Source organism: Saccostrea cucullata, unplaced genomic scaffold (assembly GCF_032062105.1).
Source record: "Saccostrea cucullata isolate Sc308-1 unplaced genomic scaffold, CSIRO_AGI_Scuc_v1 ctg4700, whole genome shotgun sequence".
Classification (NCBI taxonomy): Eukaryota; Metazoa; Mollusca; class Bivalvia; order Ostreida; family Ostreidae; genus Saccostrea; species Saccostrea cuccullata.
In genome coordinates this window covers 10,943-28,217 of record NW_026928755.1, presented here as the reverse complement: position 1 = coordinate 28,217, position 17,275 = coordinate 10,943, and the positions used below count along the sequence as shown (strand labels likewise).

At 37.4% G+C, this 17,275-nt stretch overlaps 1 pseudogene; it reads right to left on the bottom strand.

Annotated features, from left to right (window-relative positions):
• Positions 1–896: 896 nt before the first annotated feature.
• On the bottom strand, positions 897–14,268 carry LOC134278643 (uncharacterized; annotated as a pseudogene).
• Positions 14,269–17,275: the final 3,007 nt, after the last annotated feature.

The window sequence follows — 17,275 nt, the reverse complement described above, 5'->3', positions numbered from 1 at the left end:
TATGCCAATTGCAGTAAATGCTGTGACATTAAACTAAATCTGAAACATGTCATGTCACGGCCCTAGTTAAGATGTTGATGTTTATATTTAGCATTGACATTCGACTCATTCTTCATCTTATTTAAAAGATATTGAAATGATAAAACTCCAACATTCTAGTTTGAAAAAAAAAATGTAGTTTATTTTACTAAAAAAAAATATTATAAATTTATATCCAATCTAACGATGATACTTTTCAATCGTCATCTTCCCTAACTTATGCAGCAATATACCTCTATCAAAGTTATAAAGTTAATGTATCTCAGTTGATTCGATATGCAAGAGCATGCTCTACGTAATTTGTTGACAAACAAGTCGATGAAACATGACGATCAGCATTCTCGATTAAGGTCATCATTTTGTAAGTTCTATGGTCGATACAATGACCATGGAAGAAAATACCATCTATCATTTAGTCAAAGGCTGGCTGACGATTTACATACTTCTGAAAACACGTGGAGATAACGAACGTTATTCAAGATAAGAAAAACAATGCATTATAGGATAGGATCAGATCAAACACGGCCCTCTAAAACATCAGTCGTCGATAAATCTTAAAGCTGAACACTTCTCATTTATACACAAAACAAAACAAGGTTTAAGAGGTTCAGTTGGTTTAATATTTAACATATCAATAATCCATAAAACAAACATGAACACATAGAAAAAATATATACAATAATGTAAATCTCAAAACTCATACTTGTTTGGCGCTCTGGGGGCTACTCATTACTTTCTCTACCTTTCCTTCCAACTCTTAACTGCGATCAATAAATAAATCCAACCTGATCTCGAAAAAATTATACCGAATTCTGCCTATAAGCTGATCCCTAAAGGCAAGCACCAAAAAACAACTCCGGGCTGATCCCAGGAGTGCACAATGCCTGGGGCTGATCCCGGCAGGCTACTAACAAAACAATCCTCTGGGCTGATCCCAAGAGGATGCCCAACAAGAAACATGCCTAGGGCTGATCCCTAGAGGCAAGCACAAATCGCCACTCCGGGCTGATCCCAGGAGTGATATGCCTGGGGCTGATCCCAGCAGGCCACGAAAACCTGACGGACCTCTGGTCTGATCCCGAGAGGATGTAAACAAGATACCTAGCCTTGGGCTGATCCCTAAGGGCTAAAGTAGAACCCACACTCCGGGCTGATCCCAGGAGTGCATCACGCCTGGGGCTGATCCCAGCAGGCTACATAACCAGACAAATACCTTCGAGTTCAAACTATGGGCTAATCCCATTGTTTTTGATGCATAAAAAATAACTATTCTTATATACATGTACTACACTATACAATCGAAGTATGTAAACAGAACTAATCCACTTCAGACACACAAAATTTAAATATAAGTAATATTGGGGGCAAAATTCCCCAGGAATGAACGCCAAATGAACGAAGTAATGAGTGAAGCCCCCAAGAGTATTTATATTACAGAACAATGTTAATTGAATATTTGTAACAAATTTTTTTTAAAAAAACAATCAATGAAAACCTTATCTACCACTCATTTTTTCTTGAGCTTCCCTTATGACTTGCGAATTAGTTCTTATATACCTGATATAACAATTTGAAGACCATCTACCTAGTTCTTTAATCACATGATCTTCAACACCAGCAGCAGCTGCTGCAGTGGCTGCTCCTATACGGAAAGAATGACCAGCAAAATTATTTACAGGATAACCTAGTCGTAGGAGCAGTTGTCTTAAAAGTTGTACAAATTTTTCTCTTAAAATTGGTGCTAAATTGAATTCACTGTCTACAAAAAGAGGTGAAGATAACAAAAATGGTAGAGACTTGCGAATTTCTAAATATGACATCATAATATGTACAGGTTTCAAATGTTCGTTCTCATAAATTGTAATATCTACACCTTTGGAGAAAGGATCTGTCTTGGAGGATTTTAGTCTCAAAACAAAGGCATTTTTGTCGGATTGCATAACAACATCACCAATCTGTACAAATTCTAAGGAGTTGTTACTTTTACAAGTGATTTCCCCACATCTGAGAAAACCAAAATAGGCACAAGAAAACATACACTTCAACATGAGATCTACAAAAGGGAAAAAAAAACCTTTATCTAACACATGCAAAAGCTGTTGTAAAATGTCAACAGTAATAGGTAAGCGTTTATTATGTACATTCATTTGAGATCTTTTAATTCCTCGTAAAACATATTGTAATTGGTCACAACCCTGCAAAATATCTCCGTAACCTGCTCTTATATAGTGGAAACGAATTCCAGCTAAGTACAATTTAATAGTGTCATGCTTGAGTTTCAACACTGATTTACAATGTGTTACAAAATAAACAAGAACAGTCTCATTTACAGGTGGTAAGCCATCATTTAAAAATGTTACTCCATTCATTTGCATGAATGTTATAAAAGTCTGAAAAGCGGAACTGTACGTCTGCTTGGTAGAGTGGCTTAAGGACTTGTCCCATAAATCCTGTACTGCTTGCTCTAATCCATCAACATCTCGGAATGATGCAGGCAAGGAATGGGCTCTGGATCGGAGTGTGGGGCCAGGCATCGAAATCTCTCCATCTGATAACGAGAAATAGAGTCCGCTATTGAGTTTTTTATGCCCTCAATATGTTTTGCATGAATGACATAATGATTACTTGCTGCATGAAAAGTCAATGTCCTCATTAATTTCATGATGCTATTAACTTTGGATCGCCCTTTATGAATTATGTCTACTGTTGCCCTATTGTCACAGTGAAATAAAATTCTTTTCCTTTGCCAATTATGCCCCCACAGAAGACAAGCCATAACAATCGGATATAGTTCAAAGAAGGCCATTGAAGTTTGCTCTTCCAGAATTTCAGGTGCGAAGTGTCCTTGGAACCATTTGTTTTGATAGAATCCTCCAAATGAAACAAGTGTTGCATCTGTATACAACTGCATATCTGCAGCTTCAGTTATGTTGTCATTGATGAAAAAGGATACACCATTCCAAGAACGTAAAAACTTCGCCCACATGGTGAGATCAGCTCTACACATGCTGGTAAGATGAACATGGTGATGCAGCATTTTGACAGAGGTAGACACTGATATCAAATGTGAAATGAAAGAACGTCCTGGAAGGATAACCCGGCATGCAAAATTCAGATGTCCCAGGAGACTGAGTAGTTCCCTTTTCGTGCATGCTTTGCGATGAAGAAAAGATTCTACTATTTCAGAGATTCTTTTAATCTTTTCTCTCGGTAATCTTGCTTCCATACGTACAGTGTCTAAAAAGATTCCCAAGTATTCTAGCTCTGTGCAAGGTCCTTCAGTTTTCTTTGCAGATAGAGGTATGCCTAGTTTGTTGAAAATGTCCAGGAATCTTTGCATTATTTCACTCGCATTGTTGTTCTGAGGCACGATGACCAGAAAATCATCCAAAAGATGCAAAATATTGGAAATATTGTACTTATTTTCCGCAATCCAGCAAACTGCTGAAGATAAATGGTCGAAAATCTTTGGGCTAGAACGACTACCAAATACTAAGCGTTTGAAGAAATAGTACTTCTTGTTCCATTTCACACCATGATACGGCCAAAGTTTGTGACATATGGGCATTATTTTGAATGCATCTGTAATGTCAGTTTTTATCAGTAGAGCTCCTTTCCACAAATTTTTTATGAGCCGAATAGCATCGTCAAGGGTAACATAGCTTAACGAGAATTCTTCTTTGTCTATCAGCTCATTCAAACTAGGATGCATCTCATCAATTATGAGGTGCTGACATGTCTACAATAAGGCGTTTCTTTTTGGAATACTTGCTTTCAGCCACTCCAATGGGGTTAATGCGATACTGAGAGAAGGGAATTTGGTCAAAGGGTCCATAAAGATATCCTTTGCTTACCTCCACTTGAATTAGCTCAGTAACCACGTCTGGTTGTAACGTTGCAGATCTTAAATTCTTGCATTCAAATGATTTATCTGGAATGATCTGTATACCTGTGTGGAAACCCTGCTTCAAACCATGTAGTAAATAGTCTGTGAAAGTTTTATTTGGATGATCAAACAACATGTTTTGTAGTACATCAATATTTACAGGTGTGGTGATCTCCGAATTGAGATTGCTAATCACAGTTTCTGTTGATTCGAGGCCCCCAGTTTGGGGCCATTGAGAGTTTTTTGAACTGTCGCATTTCAATCTAGAGTGATCTCCCTTACAATCAATACAAATATGAGCATTCCTACAACGAGCAAGTGCACATCCTTTTGCCCCATTAAAGTTGTTACAAATCTCTCTTCCTGCACTGAAATGACGTTTCCTTCCATATGAATCTATGTCTCTATCCCTTTGTGTTCTGTCTACAGATGTCTTAGACAGAGGGCAAAATCCAGACAAATGCAGAGTGCTGTTGCACCAAGAACAAGTTTGTGCTTTGGCATTAGCGAAAATGTTGCAGAACAACGTATTGTTGCGAACTGACCAGTCCACCAGTATGTTGTTGAACTTCAAATGTGAAGCCGCAATTAAGCTAAACTGTCTGTGATATTCGTAAAACCCTTTACCTGGGTAACCTGTAGCCATTTCCACTATGTCTCGCTCGTATAGATCCAATTCCGTTCTCCTTTGTGGGTATGAATTACACATTATGTTTTTGTAGATTCCGAACGCCTGTATAAACTCCCCCAGTGTCAAGAAAATTTTTGAAGCCTGTTACACCGAAACTTTCTGTTTTTAAATAAAAACGCCCAAAGTTTCCAACAAAGTTTATTTTGTATTCCCGTGTAACACTTTACACACAGGACCCGACTGAGTAACTAATTGAACACACAAATTCTACGCTAAATATTAAGAACTGCCCAACCTACAGACTGCCCATCACTGCTAAATTAACCCGTTAATTGTGAACACTATGAATTCTGCATTTTCTCATGGCCAGCAGCACTTCGGACATTCAATCCCCCTGAGACTCGGGTGATAAAAAGTCAGCAATGCTGATACAAGAGCTAAATTTCACAGCCAAATCTTAATGAGCGGTCAAGACCTTTTCACATAAACAGATCACTGCAGTCTGCAGCTTAGAGCAATTACTACAAATCAACAAGATTAAGATAATATAAATAAGCATTAATTATACAAACAATTTCACACAAAATTTCACTTTAACACCTCCCTTCCAAAGATAAAAATTTAACTGTCAATAGTTGAATTTTTTCCAAGTTCATAATTCTTTATATAGCAACATTAAATTTAACCAGTCACTAAATTCACTTTAGCCAGTCACTAAATAAGTATTAAACAGTTAATAGCAATTAATCATCAAAAGAATAATATAAATCCAAAATGAATTTCACTGTAAATCCAAAATGAATGCACTTGAATTTTATGAATATAAAATTTTCACATAAATTGCCCATAATTCACAAACACATTTCACTTTTCAGATTCTTGATAATTCGTCTGCATTTGTGTTTTTGCTTCCTCTCTTATATCTAACTTCAAAGGTGTACGATTGTAGTGCGAGGGCCCAACGTAAAAGTCTCTGATTTTTATTCTTTATTATCATTCTGCAACCATGTTAGTGGGTTGTGATCTGTTTCTACGTAAAACTTCCTCCGTTCTAGGTAATACGAGAAAATTATATTTATGGCCCAAATCATAGCCAAGGACCTCCTTCTCTTATTGTTGAATAATTCTTTTCCCTCGGAAGTAACTTCTTACTACTTACTAAGGTAAGCAACTGGGTGATCACCATCTGGCAACTGTTGGCTCAGGACAGCCCCAATTGCGTTATTACTCGCATCTGTTTTTGTAGTAGCAACAAACGGTAAATTGAAGTTCGGATCAGACCAACAGGAAGCTGTTCAACTCCAGGGCCTCCTTCAGTTTCTTGAGTCACCGCACTTCCCTCTCCGTCCATTTTAATTCTGCGGGTTGCTTTTTCTCAGTAGATCAGTCAGTGGTACAGTTATGTCCGCATAATTTCCTAAATACTGGCGATAGTATCCAGTTAGCCCCAAGAATGATCTTAATTCTTTCTTTGTCAAGGGAAGCGGAAAATCCTCCATGGCCTTCAATTTCCGAGGGTCTGGTGGATTAAAATCCCCCTCCAACTATATGTCCCAAACACATGATTTCTGTTGCTCCCAACTTACATTTTGATGGTCTGATGGTAAGATTGGCCTCATGAATACGCTGAAGTAGCTCTGTTACATGTTTGATATGGTCTTCCCACGTCTGACTGTAGACAATTATGTCATCAAAGTACGCAACAGTATTTTGAGTTCCATCTAAAATATCCATAAGTCTTATGAATGATGCTGGAGACGTCTTCATACCAAACGGCATCACTGTAAACTCGAAAAGGCCAAATGGGGTGATGAAGGCGGATTTCTCACGTGTTTCCTTTGCCAGAGGAACTTGCCAGTAGCCTTTTGTAAGATCAAATCTACTCAAATATTTTGCACTTCCAATTTTCTCAAATATTTCTCATGCGTGGAATGGGATAATCGTGTAGTTATTTCATTCAATTTTCTGTAATCAACACATATTCTAATTGTCCCATCAGGCTTGTTGACAAGGACAATTGGTGAGGCCCACGGACTTTTGGATGGTGTAATAAGTCCTTGTTCTAATATTTCATTCAAAGACTCCTTCACTTCCTGTTTAGCTTCCGGTATCCTGTAAGGTCTCTGAGTAATTGGATTCTAGACGTTGTTCTGATTGGTATGTGAGATAACATCACACTTTCCTGGCTTTGATGTGAAAATTCTTGAAAATTTCTGACAAACATCCCTTAAACTCTGTCTCTGCACTTGTGTCAGCCCATGTCAAAAGACAAGATCTGAAATTGTTTCTGTGGTGTCGTTAGGAAATTGCTGTTCAATTCCAATTTCATTTTCTGCTGCTGCCAGTAATGTAATTTCCGGTAAATCAAGGTTCACTTCATCAGCCTCATCCTTAGTTACCACGACATTTAAGTCCCTTGGTTCGACATCACATTTATTCATGCGATTTTTGGCATTTACTTCATTTTGTTCTTGTTCTTTTGCTTTGGCTCTCGTAACCACACCTGCGACTTTGTTCCTCTCCAGAACATCTATTCCCAATAAACCATCTGCAACCAGATCAGGGTACTAAACCTACCTGAACATGTCCCTTAAACATTGGTGTTTCCAGGTTAACCACTGCTAACTTAGCCTCGAATGGCTGTCCAATAGCTGTAACCAAGGAAGTAGTTTGTCCATGTAGAACACATTTTGGATCAACAAGATCCTCCCGCAATAGCGTCATAGATGTTCCAGTGTCCTTGACCATTGACACTTCCACATCATCCACTTTCCCCGGAACATAATGTAAACCCCATAATGCTCCTTTCACGAAACACGACGCTAGATTACCTTTCTTTGGGCATTTGTTTGCATAATGTCCAAAGTTCCCACAGCTAAAACATTTCACTTTTTCCAAACTTTTCTGTTTTCCGGAGTTCCCCTGTTCCTGGCTCTTCTTCTCACCTAACACTTTAGGATTTTGAAGTTTTCTGTCCTCAGCCGATTTTGTTAGTAGAATGTAATCCTCAGCAGCTTCAACTAACTCACTACTTCCCTTATTCCGTCTAATCCACTGGGCTTGTTGAGGAGATAACGCCTTTAAGAAATACTCTTCTCGGAACTTTTGTACGGGATCTTTCTCATCAATGAAACAACTCAAATACAGATCTATTCTCGACATTAATCCTCTGTAAGTTTCTCCTGGTCTACGTTTAATTTCCTCCAGGAACTGAAAGTAGTCTGCTGGGCGCTTGCCGAATCGATTCAAAAGAGCCTTATACAGATCTCTGTATCCCGAAGTCACTTGCTGCGACACTTCTCGAGCTTCTCCGGTTAAAAGTGACCTAAGCTGTAAAGCCTTTGAGTTCTCAGTCCAACCTGCATGCTCAGCTACCGCATCAAATTCAGAGAGATAGCACAAAATGTCATCCTTTTCCTGATTAAATGGTTGAAGTTTAATTTTTGGAATTCCTGTCGAATGTGCTCCTGGTGTTGAATTGGCCTTCTCTATCTGAACACGTAATTCCAAAATTTCTTTTTCATGTTCCAATTCAAGTGTTTTTAAACGCAATTCATGTTCCTGTTTTTGTTTAGAAAGTTGTAATTCCAATTCCAAGTCCTGTTTCCTAGGCATTTTATTTCCACTTGTTAAATCCAAATATATATAAAATTTCAAACAATATTTCACATTTAATTAGGATCCTTTACCGCTGCCACCACTTAAAATGTTACACCGAAACTTTCTGTTTTTAAATAAAAACGCCCAAAGTTTCCAACAAAGTTTATTTTGTATTCCCGTGTAACACTTTACACACAGGACCCGACTGAGTAACTAATTGAACACACAAATTCTACGCTAAATATTAAGAACTGCCCAACCTACAGACTGCCAATCACTGCTAAATTAACCCGTTAATTGTGAACACTATGAATTCTGCATTTTCTCATGGCCAGCACTTCGGACATTCAATCCCCCTGAGACTCGGGTGATAAAAGTCAGCAATGCTGATACAAGAGCTAAATTTCACAGCCAAATCTTAATGAGCGGTCAAGACCTTTTCACATAAACAGATCACTGCAGTCTGCAGCTTAGAGCAATTACTACAAATCAACAAGATTAAGATAATATAAATCAAGCATTAATTATACAAACAATTTCACACAAAATTTCACTTTAACACCTCCCTTCCAAAGATAAAAATTTAACTGTCAATAGTTGAATTTTTTCCAAGTTCATAATTCTTTATATAGCAACATTAAATTTAACCAGTCACTAAATTCACTTTAGCCAGTCACTAAATAAGTATTAAACAGTTAATAGCAATTAATCATCAAAAGAATAATATAAATCCAAAATGAATTTCACTGTAAATCCAAACTGAATGCACTTGAATTTTATGAATATAAAATTTTCACAAAAATTGCCCATAATTCACAAACACATTTCACTTTTCAGATTCTTGATAATTCGTCTGCATTTGTGTTTTTGCTTCCTCTCTTATATCTAACTTCAAAGGTGTACGATTGTAGTGCGAGGGCCCAACGTAAAAGTCTCTGATTTTTATTCTTTATTATCATTCTGCAACCATGTTAGTGGATTGTGATCTGTTTCTACGTAAAACTTCCTCCGTTCTAGGTAATACGAGAACGATCCAATGGCCCAAACGATAGCCAATAATTCCTTCTCTATCGTTGAATAATTCTTTTCCCTCGGAAGTAACTTCTTACTACTTACTAAGGTAAGCAACTGGGTGATCACCATCTGGCAACTGTTGGCTCAGGACAGCCCCAATTGCGTTATTACTCGCATCTGTTTGTAGTACAAACGGTAAATTGAAGTTCGGATTGACCAAAACAGGAGCTGTCATCAGGGCCTCCTTCAGTTTCTTGAATGACTGCACTTCCCTCTCCGTCCATTTTAATTCTGCGGGTTGACTTTTTCTCAGTAGATCAGTCAGTGGTACAGTTATGTCCGCATAATTTCCTAAATACTGGCGATAGTATCCAGTTAGCCCCAAGAATGATCTTAATTCTTTCTTTGTCAAGGGAAGCGGAAAATCCTCCATGGCCTTCAATTTCCGAGGGTCTGGTCGAATTGATCCCCCTCCAACTATATGTCCCAAACACATGATTTCTGTTGCTCCCAACTTACATTTTGATGGTCTGATGGTAAGATTGGCCTCATGAATACGCTGAAGTAGCTCTGTTACATGTTTGATATGGTCTTCCCACGTCTGACTGTAGACAATTATGTCATCAAAGTACGCAACAGTATTTTGAGTTCCATCTAAAATACGATCCATAAGTCTTATGAATGATGCTGGAGACGTCTTCATACCAAACGGCATCACTGTAAACTCGAAAAGGCCAAATGGGGTGATGAAGGCGGATTTCTCACGTGTTTCCTTTGCCAGAGGAACTTGCCAGTAGCCTTTTGTAAGATCAAATCTACTCAAATATTTTGCACTTCCAATTTTCTCAAATATTTCACTCATGCGTGGAATGGGATAAGGATCCGTGAGAGTTATTTCATTCAATTTTCTGTAATCAACACATATTCTAATTGTCCCATCAGGCTTGTTGACAAGGACAATTGGTGAGGCCCACGGACTTTTGGATGGTGTAATAAGTCCTTGTTCTAATATTTCATTCAAAGACTCCTTCACTTCCTGTTTCTTACTTTTCCGGTATCCTGTAAGGTCTCTGAGTAATTGGATTCTCAGACATTATTATGATTGTATGTGAGATAACATCACACTTTCCTGGCTTTGATGTGAAAATTCTTGAAAATTTCTGACAAACATCCCTTAAACTCTGTCTCTGCACTTGTGTCAGCCCATGTCAAAAGACAAGATCTGAAATTGTTTCTGTGTGCATATGATAGGAAATTGCTGTTCAATTCCAATTTCATTTTCTGCTGCTGCCAGTAATGTAATTTCCGGTAAATCAAGGTTCACTTCATCAGCCTCATCCTTGTTAGTTACCACGACATTTAAGTCCCTTGGTTCGACATCACATTTATTCATGCGATTTTTGGCATTTACTTCATTTTGTTCTTGTTCTTTTGCTTTGGCTCTCGTAACCACACCTGCGACTTTGTTCCTCTCCAGAACATCTATTCCCAATAAACCATCTGCAACCAGATCAGGTACTAAACCTACTGAACATGTCCCTTAAACATTGGTGTTTCCAGGTTAACCACTGCTAACTTAGCCTCGAATGGCTGTCCAATAGCTGTAACCAAGGAAGTAGTTTGTCCATGTAGAACACATTTTGGATCAACAAGATCCTCCCGCAATAGCGTCATAGATGTTCCAGTGTCCTTGACCATTGACACTTCCACATCATCCACTTTCCCCGGAACATAATGTAAACCCCATAATGCTCCTTTCACGAAACACGACGCTAGATTACCTTTCTTTTGGGCGGAGTCTGCATAATGTCCAAAGTTCCCACAGCTAAAACATTTCACTTTTTCCAAACTTTTCTGTTTTCCAGAGTTCCCCTGTTCCTGGCTCTTCTTCTCACCTAACACTTTAGGATTTTGAAGTTTTCTGTCCTCAGCCGATTTTGTTTAGTAAATGTAATCCTCAGCAGCTTCAACTAACTCACTACTTCCCTTATTCCGTCTAATCCACTGGGCTTGTTGAGGAGATAACGCCTTTAAGAAATACTCTTCTCGGAACTTTTGTACGGGATCTTTCTCATCAATGAAACAACTCAAATACAGATCTATTCTCGACATTAATCCTCTGTAAGTTTCTCCTGGTCTACGTTTAATTTCCTCCAGGAACTGAAAGTAGTCTGCTGGGCGCTTGCCGAATCGATTCAAAAGAGCCTTATACAGATCTCTGTATCCCGAAGTCACTTGCTGCGACACTTCTCGAGCTTCTCCGGTTAAAAGTGACCTAAGCTGTAAAGCCTTTGAGTTCTCAGTCCAACCTGCATGCTCAGCTACCGCATCAAATTCAGAGAGATAGCACAAAATGTCATCCTTTTCCTGATTAAATGGTTGAAGTTTAATTTTTGGAATTCCTGTCGAATGTGCTCCTGGTGTTGAATTGGCCTTCTCTCTATCTGAACACGTAATTCCAAAATTTCTTTTTCATGTTCCAATTCAAGTGTTTTTAAACGCAATTCATATTCCTGGTTTTGTTTAGAAAGTTGTAATTCCAATTCAAGTCCTGTTTGCCTAGGCATTTTATTTCCACTTGTTAAATCCAAATATATATAAAATTTCAAACAATATTTCACATTTAATTAGGATCCTTTACCGCTGCCACCACTTAAAATGTTACACCGAAACTTTCTGTTTTTAAATAAAAACGCCCAAAGTTTCCAACAATTTATTTTGTATTCCCGTGTAACACTTTACACACAGGACCCTACTGAGTAACTAATTGAACACACAAATTCTACGCTAAATATTAAGAACTGCCCAACCTACAGACTGCCAATCACTGCTAAATTAACCCGTTAATTGTGAACACTATGAATTCTGCATTTTCTCATGGCCAGCACTTCGGACATTCAATCCCCCTGAGACTCGGGTGATAAAAGTCAGCAATGCTGATACAAGAGCTAAATTTCACAGCCAAATCTTAATGAGCGGTCAAGACCTTTTCACATAAACAGATCACTGCAGTCTGCAGCTTAGAGCAATTACTACAAATCAACAAGATTAAGATAATATAAATCAAGCATTAATTATACAAACAATTTCACACAAAATTTCACTTTAACAAAGCCTATAATCCGTTTTTTTGGGTGGCTTTGTCTTCTGTAGTAGGAGCATAATAAGGAATTAATAAGGCGGCAAGATTAACATCCTTACCTGCCGTTATCTGCTGTCTTAGTTGGGGAGAGATCGTCTCCACTAAGGGGAGAGATTCTGCCGCGTAGCCATATCTTGTCCTAGTGTAATCGGGCCTGCCCAGTTGAGCTTCAGATCCGGCCGCCGCCGATACAAAGCGTGGAGTTGAAGTCTGCATGGCTGTAATAGCTGACGAAATGTTGAAATTGTTTGATATCTCTGTAGTGGCCACATTTTGTCCGCTGTTAGGATCTAGAGCTGTTGTTACACTTACAGTTGGATTCACCGTCGGCGTTGTGATCGTGGAATTTGGCAGCGGTGTATTTGTAATTTCGCTGGGTCTCGAGTTCACATCAGTAGATAGAGACGTCGAGGTCAAGGTGTTAACTCTGGAAGTCAAACTAATTACATTCTGCTGTAAGTTCTGTACCGTAGAGGTCAGCTTCGTGACAATGTTATTAGTTCTCGACCGCCGCCATTGTTGTTGTGCTGCACGGAACTCTGGGATCGCGCACTTGTCTCTGTTCTATTAATATACTCTTGTTCCACTAGACGTATCAACACTGATCTACGTGCGGTCTGTGGGAAGTTTATTCCGCGATTATTCAAAAACTCTTTCAAATCGGGAAACATGCCAGTTTGCGGGGAGTTGAGTAATACGGGGCAGGTCTTGTGGATCAAGGTTCCATCTTACGAAGTTACGTAACGTTATTATTATGAAACACAAAGTCAGTCGAATTCGTCTCAGAAACACTACATATAAACGTCAAAAGTTCCTATAACATATAAAAACATCTAATACACACGCATAACAGGTTTTAAAAGTAATCCATTTTGTGAATGGTAGAGGAAATCGAAGATAATAGCTTCTGCACAATAGTCCGTGACTTCCAGGCTCCAACTGCAATTGCCAGACTCCCCCTCTAGGCATCAATGCCCTGGCTACTCTTTTCTTATTGGTCAATCCAAAAAATACCCCATAAACAAAAACTATTTATAGAAACACATCCTGATTACATAAAAAAATAAAATGCAACAAATTTAGTTCAGTCACAAAGGCTAGAAAAGACAATTTGTGTATAAATAATAATTTAATGTCATTAAATATCAATAAATAGGCACCGTCAGACGTGTATAGAAACCCTTTGATTTTGTTACACTGGATTGCACACTCGAAACTCGTGGCCGACATGTAGTATCCATTTTTTGGTCTTAAATTTTTTGCGTTTATTCCCTGTTTTTATGCGCATTTACTGTTTGTGAATAATGTATTGACCTGTATTTTTCATGATATTTTGTCGTGTTTTGGAATAAAATGATTAAAATTTGATAACTCCATCGCGACCGAGTAGCACAGCAGTGCAAGATGTACGTCTACACTCGTCTGACCACTACAGCGAAATACATTTAACTGTAACTGTACTTCTCCTTATATAGGGGTTGTAGGGAGAGCGTTGATGAACGGGAAACACGGCGGACTATGCCTTTTTACGTGTAGTGTTCAGCTTTAACGTCGAGTTGAAGGCCACAGCAGGTTTACTCTACTTTTCACGCATTAGACTTTGGACAAATTCCACATCATAATACAAATAAGTATATTAATAAGGGGCGCAGTTGATTCCCATGGGAATTCCAATAAATTGTTGGACCGAAAGACCCGGTCTCTAAGAATTACATAGGTATTGTCAATCAGAAACTCAAACATATTTCAATGTCAGCTTCAGATTACTTGTTCGTACAATCAGAATGTTTTTTAAGAAACAAAGTTTGCGAAATGCTAATTATTTGGCCATTATTTATACACTAAATTGTCGACAGACTTCCCGTTATTTACAGATCATTAAAGGAGCACACGGAAGGGTTAACGATCCGCAGGGGATGCTCACTCCGTTGTGGTACCTGATATCACCTTTTCCATGTTTTTAGATGTCCGTATTTGCTCTGGTCCTGATTGTATTGTTTAATGGACTTTCGAGTTTGAATACTGTTTGTCATCTCCATGTATTTCGTTTCAAGTTTAAGGTGATTTTATCCAAGTTGTTTTTAATGTTCAACATTCAGATCTGCATTGATACAATGTTTAATAAGTGTGAACATCTAAATGCAGATAATAAACGCTTTGCTTTTCAACATTCCTCTATGCAGTGAATCAGTCAATTTGAGGAAAAAAAATTAGTTAATGCAAGACTCAGGTCAGCTTTCACGCATCTCAATACAGGACATGTATTACAATGTAGAAATTAGCCGGGACCACGGTCTTTCAATGTGTGCATTGGACAATTCATCAATGCAGGTTTTAGCAGATGCATGGTCTGACAATGCAGACATTGGATGGCTTTGTAAACTCAGACATTTCAATAAGTGCAAACCATCAGTATTATCATTGACTGACTTTCTTAAAAACAGGCTTTTAAAAATTCAAGTAAAACCAATGTTATTCCTTTCAATCGGTTTTGAGAAATTTCACCGTTTCCAGTTTCAAGGAAACCTGAAGTTTTTACCTATATCCTTTTAAATGTAAAGCTCTCATTTGAAATACTTAGTATCCCTTACAAATTAATTGTTGGTTCCTTCCTTATGCATACAGTGAATGTATGACCTGATGGTAGAGAGTGACCTATTGACCTTTAATCCATAAATCCATTCATGCCTCCTCCTTCCTTTACCTCAACATAACATAAACACCATATATGTTGAAATTGTAATTTATTGATCAAATAAATCTTGATCAACAATCCAAACATGTAGTAGGAACAAATAAAAAATCAACCAAAATATTCCTAAAACTACGTGCAATTATACGGTTCACAAAAACAAACAAATACAAAAGAATGTACAAAATGCAATCAGTACTTCAAAACCAAACACTCAAGAGTTTACTTTTTCATACAATGAACATAGCTAATATAAAAATTGACTTTGAATCTGTCTCGAAAAACAGACAGACATACACAAATTTACACACATAAATACATATACATTAACTTAAAAAGTAACATGTATGGGACTAACAGATAAGTTCAAATAATGGGCAAAGGTGGGGTCCATTAGGGGAGGAGGGTGGGGAAACAAAAATTTCGTTAAAAAAATTCTCTGTGATGTTGCGCTTCTATCAGGCTAAAGTAACATAAAGAAAGGACGCTATCTTTCAGTCAATCAAAATTCAGTATTGCTAAGAGGTAACATACGGGCTTTAGCTTTGGTTAAATAATAGAGGCTCCCCACAGGTTACAAAATAAAATATGTACAGTTGTCAGCATAAAATCATTTATTACATAAATTGCATTTATGCCTCCTCCTTCCTTTACCTCAACATAACATAAACACCATATATGTTGAAATTGTACTTTATTGATCAAATAAATCTTGATCAACAATCCAAACATGTAGTAGGAACAAATAAAAAATCAACCAAAATATTCCTAAAACTACATGCAATTATACGGTTCACAAAAACAAACAAATACAAAAGAATGTACAAAATGCAATCAGTACTTCAAAACCAAACACTCAAGAGTTTACTTTTTCATACAATGAACATAGCTAATATAAAAATTGACTTTGAATCTGTCTTGAAAAACAGACATACACACAAATTTACACACATAAATACATAAACATAAACTTAAAAAGTAACATGTATGGGACTAACAGATAAGTTCAAATGTTAATAATCAAATAATGGGCAAAGGTGGGGTCCATTACCCATAAGTTGAAAAGATCATGCCCAACATGATCTTTGAGACTTATTACCTATATGGAAGGGAGAGTACATTTAAGGGCAAACACTCATATGCGAAAAGTGCTCTCTTATAACAGCAACTAGTTTTAAGTTTATTTGAAAATAAGCAACAGATATACAGAAATAAATGTGACAGTTGTCAACCGACCAAGTTTCCAGTTATATTGTCCCTATTGTCCCTACAAAACAAACGAACATCGATACTTATAATATCTCTACATTTAACCCCCTTTCGGCTCGACTTTTAAAAAAGATTACTGAGTATTTTGATTTAAATATGAATGTTCAGAACATTTAGCACAATGAAAATATATCTGATCTTATAATATTTCATTCAACTTTTCAACTTTAAACACAACCATTCCCCATAAAGTAAAGTCCAGGCTTTCCGATATCATTGACAGCTTTTTTTCAATATAAATGAGACTCGTAAATTTACTTACCTTGTCATTGTACATTTGCTTAATCATTTTGTTAAAATCATTCTGATTGTACACACAAGTACTCTGAAGTCGACATCAAAAAGAGTTTCTGATTGACACTATTTATGCTGTTTTTGGAGACCAGGTCTTCCAAAAATCTATTGGAATTCGTATGGTATTGTTAATTGCGCCCCGATGTTAGCAGACCTATTTTTATATTTATATGAAGCAGAATTTGTGCAAAATCTTATGCGTGAAAAGAGGAAAACACTTGCTGTGGCCTTCAACTCCACATTTAGATAGATCGACGACGTATTAGCAAATAATTTAATTTTGTTTGTATTCTTGCCTCTCATTTGTTGATTTCTAAAAAGGAACGCAAATTATTCTGTATAATCAGGTTTGTTATGGGGACACACCCCCTTGACAACCAGCTGAATCATATATCCATGCAATTCCCACATTTCCAGTCCTAGATATTGATGGAAAATTCCAGATTTAATTCACTTTAAACAGTAGCTCGATCCTACCTCATGTAAACAAACATCATGGCTGCTAGGTCTATGTATTAGTTATTACCTCCCCTCGCTTCCCATCACTTCCGTTACTAGGGTTGTATTATTGAGCGGCAAATTTGAACTCATTAAAAGCAACTTAATTTTACATCCACAGTTGTTTAATTATTTAAAAATTAAATTATAAGGAATGACTCTAATTCTTGGCCAAATTATTCGAGTATAACCTGTTTTGGGTCAGTTTAC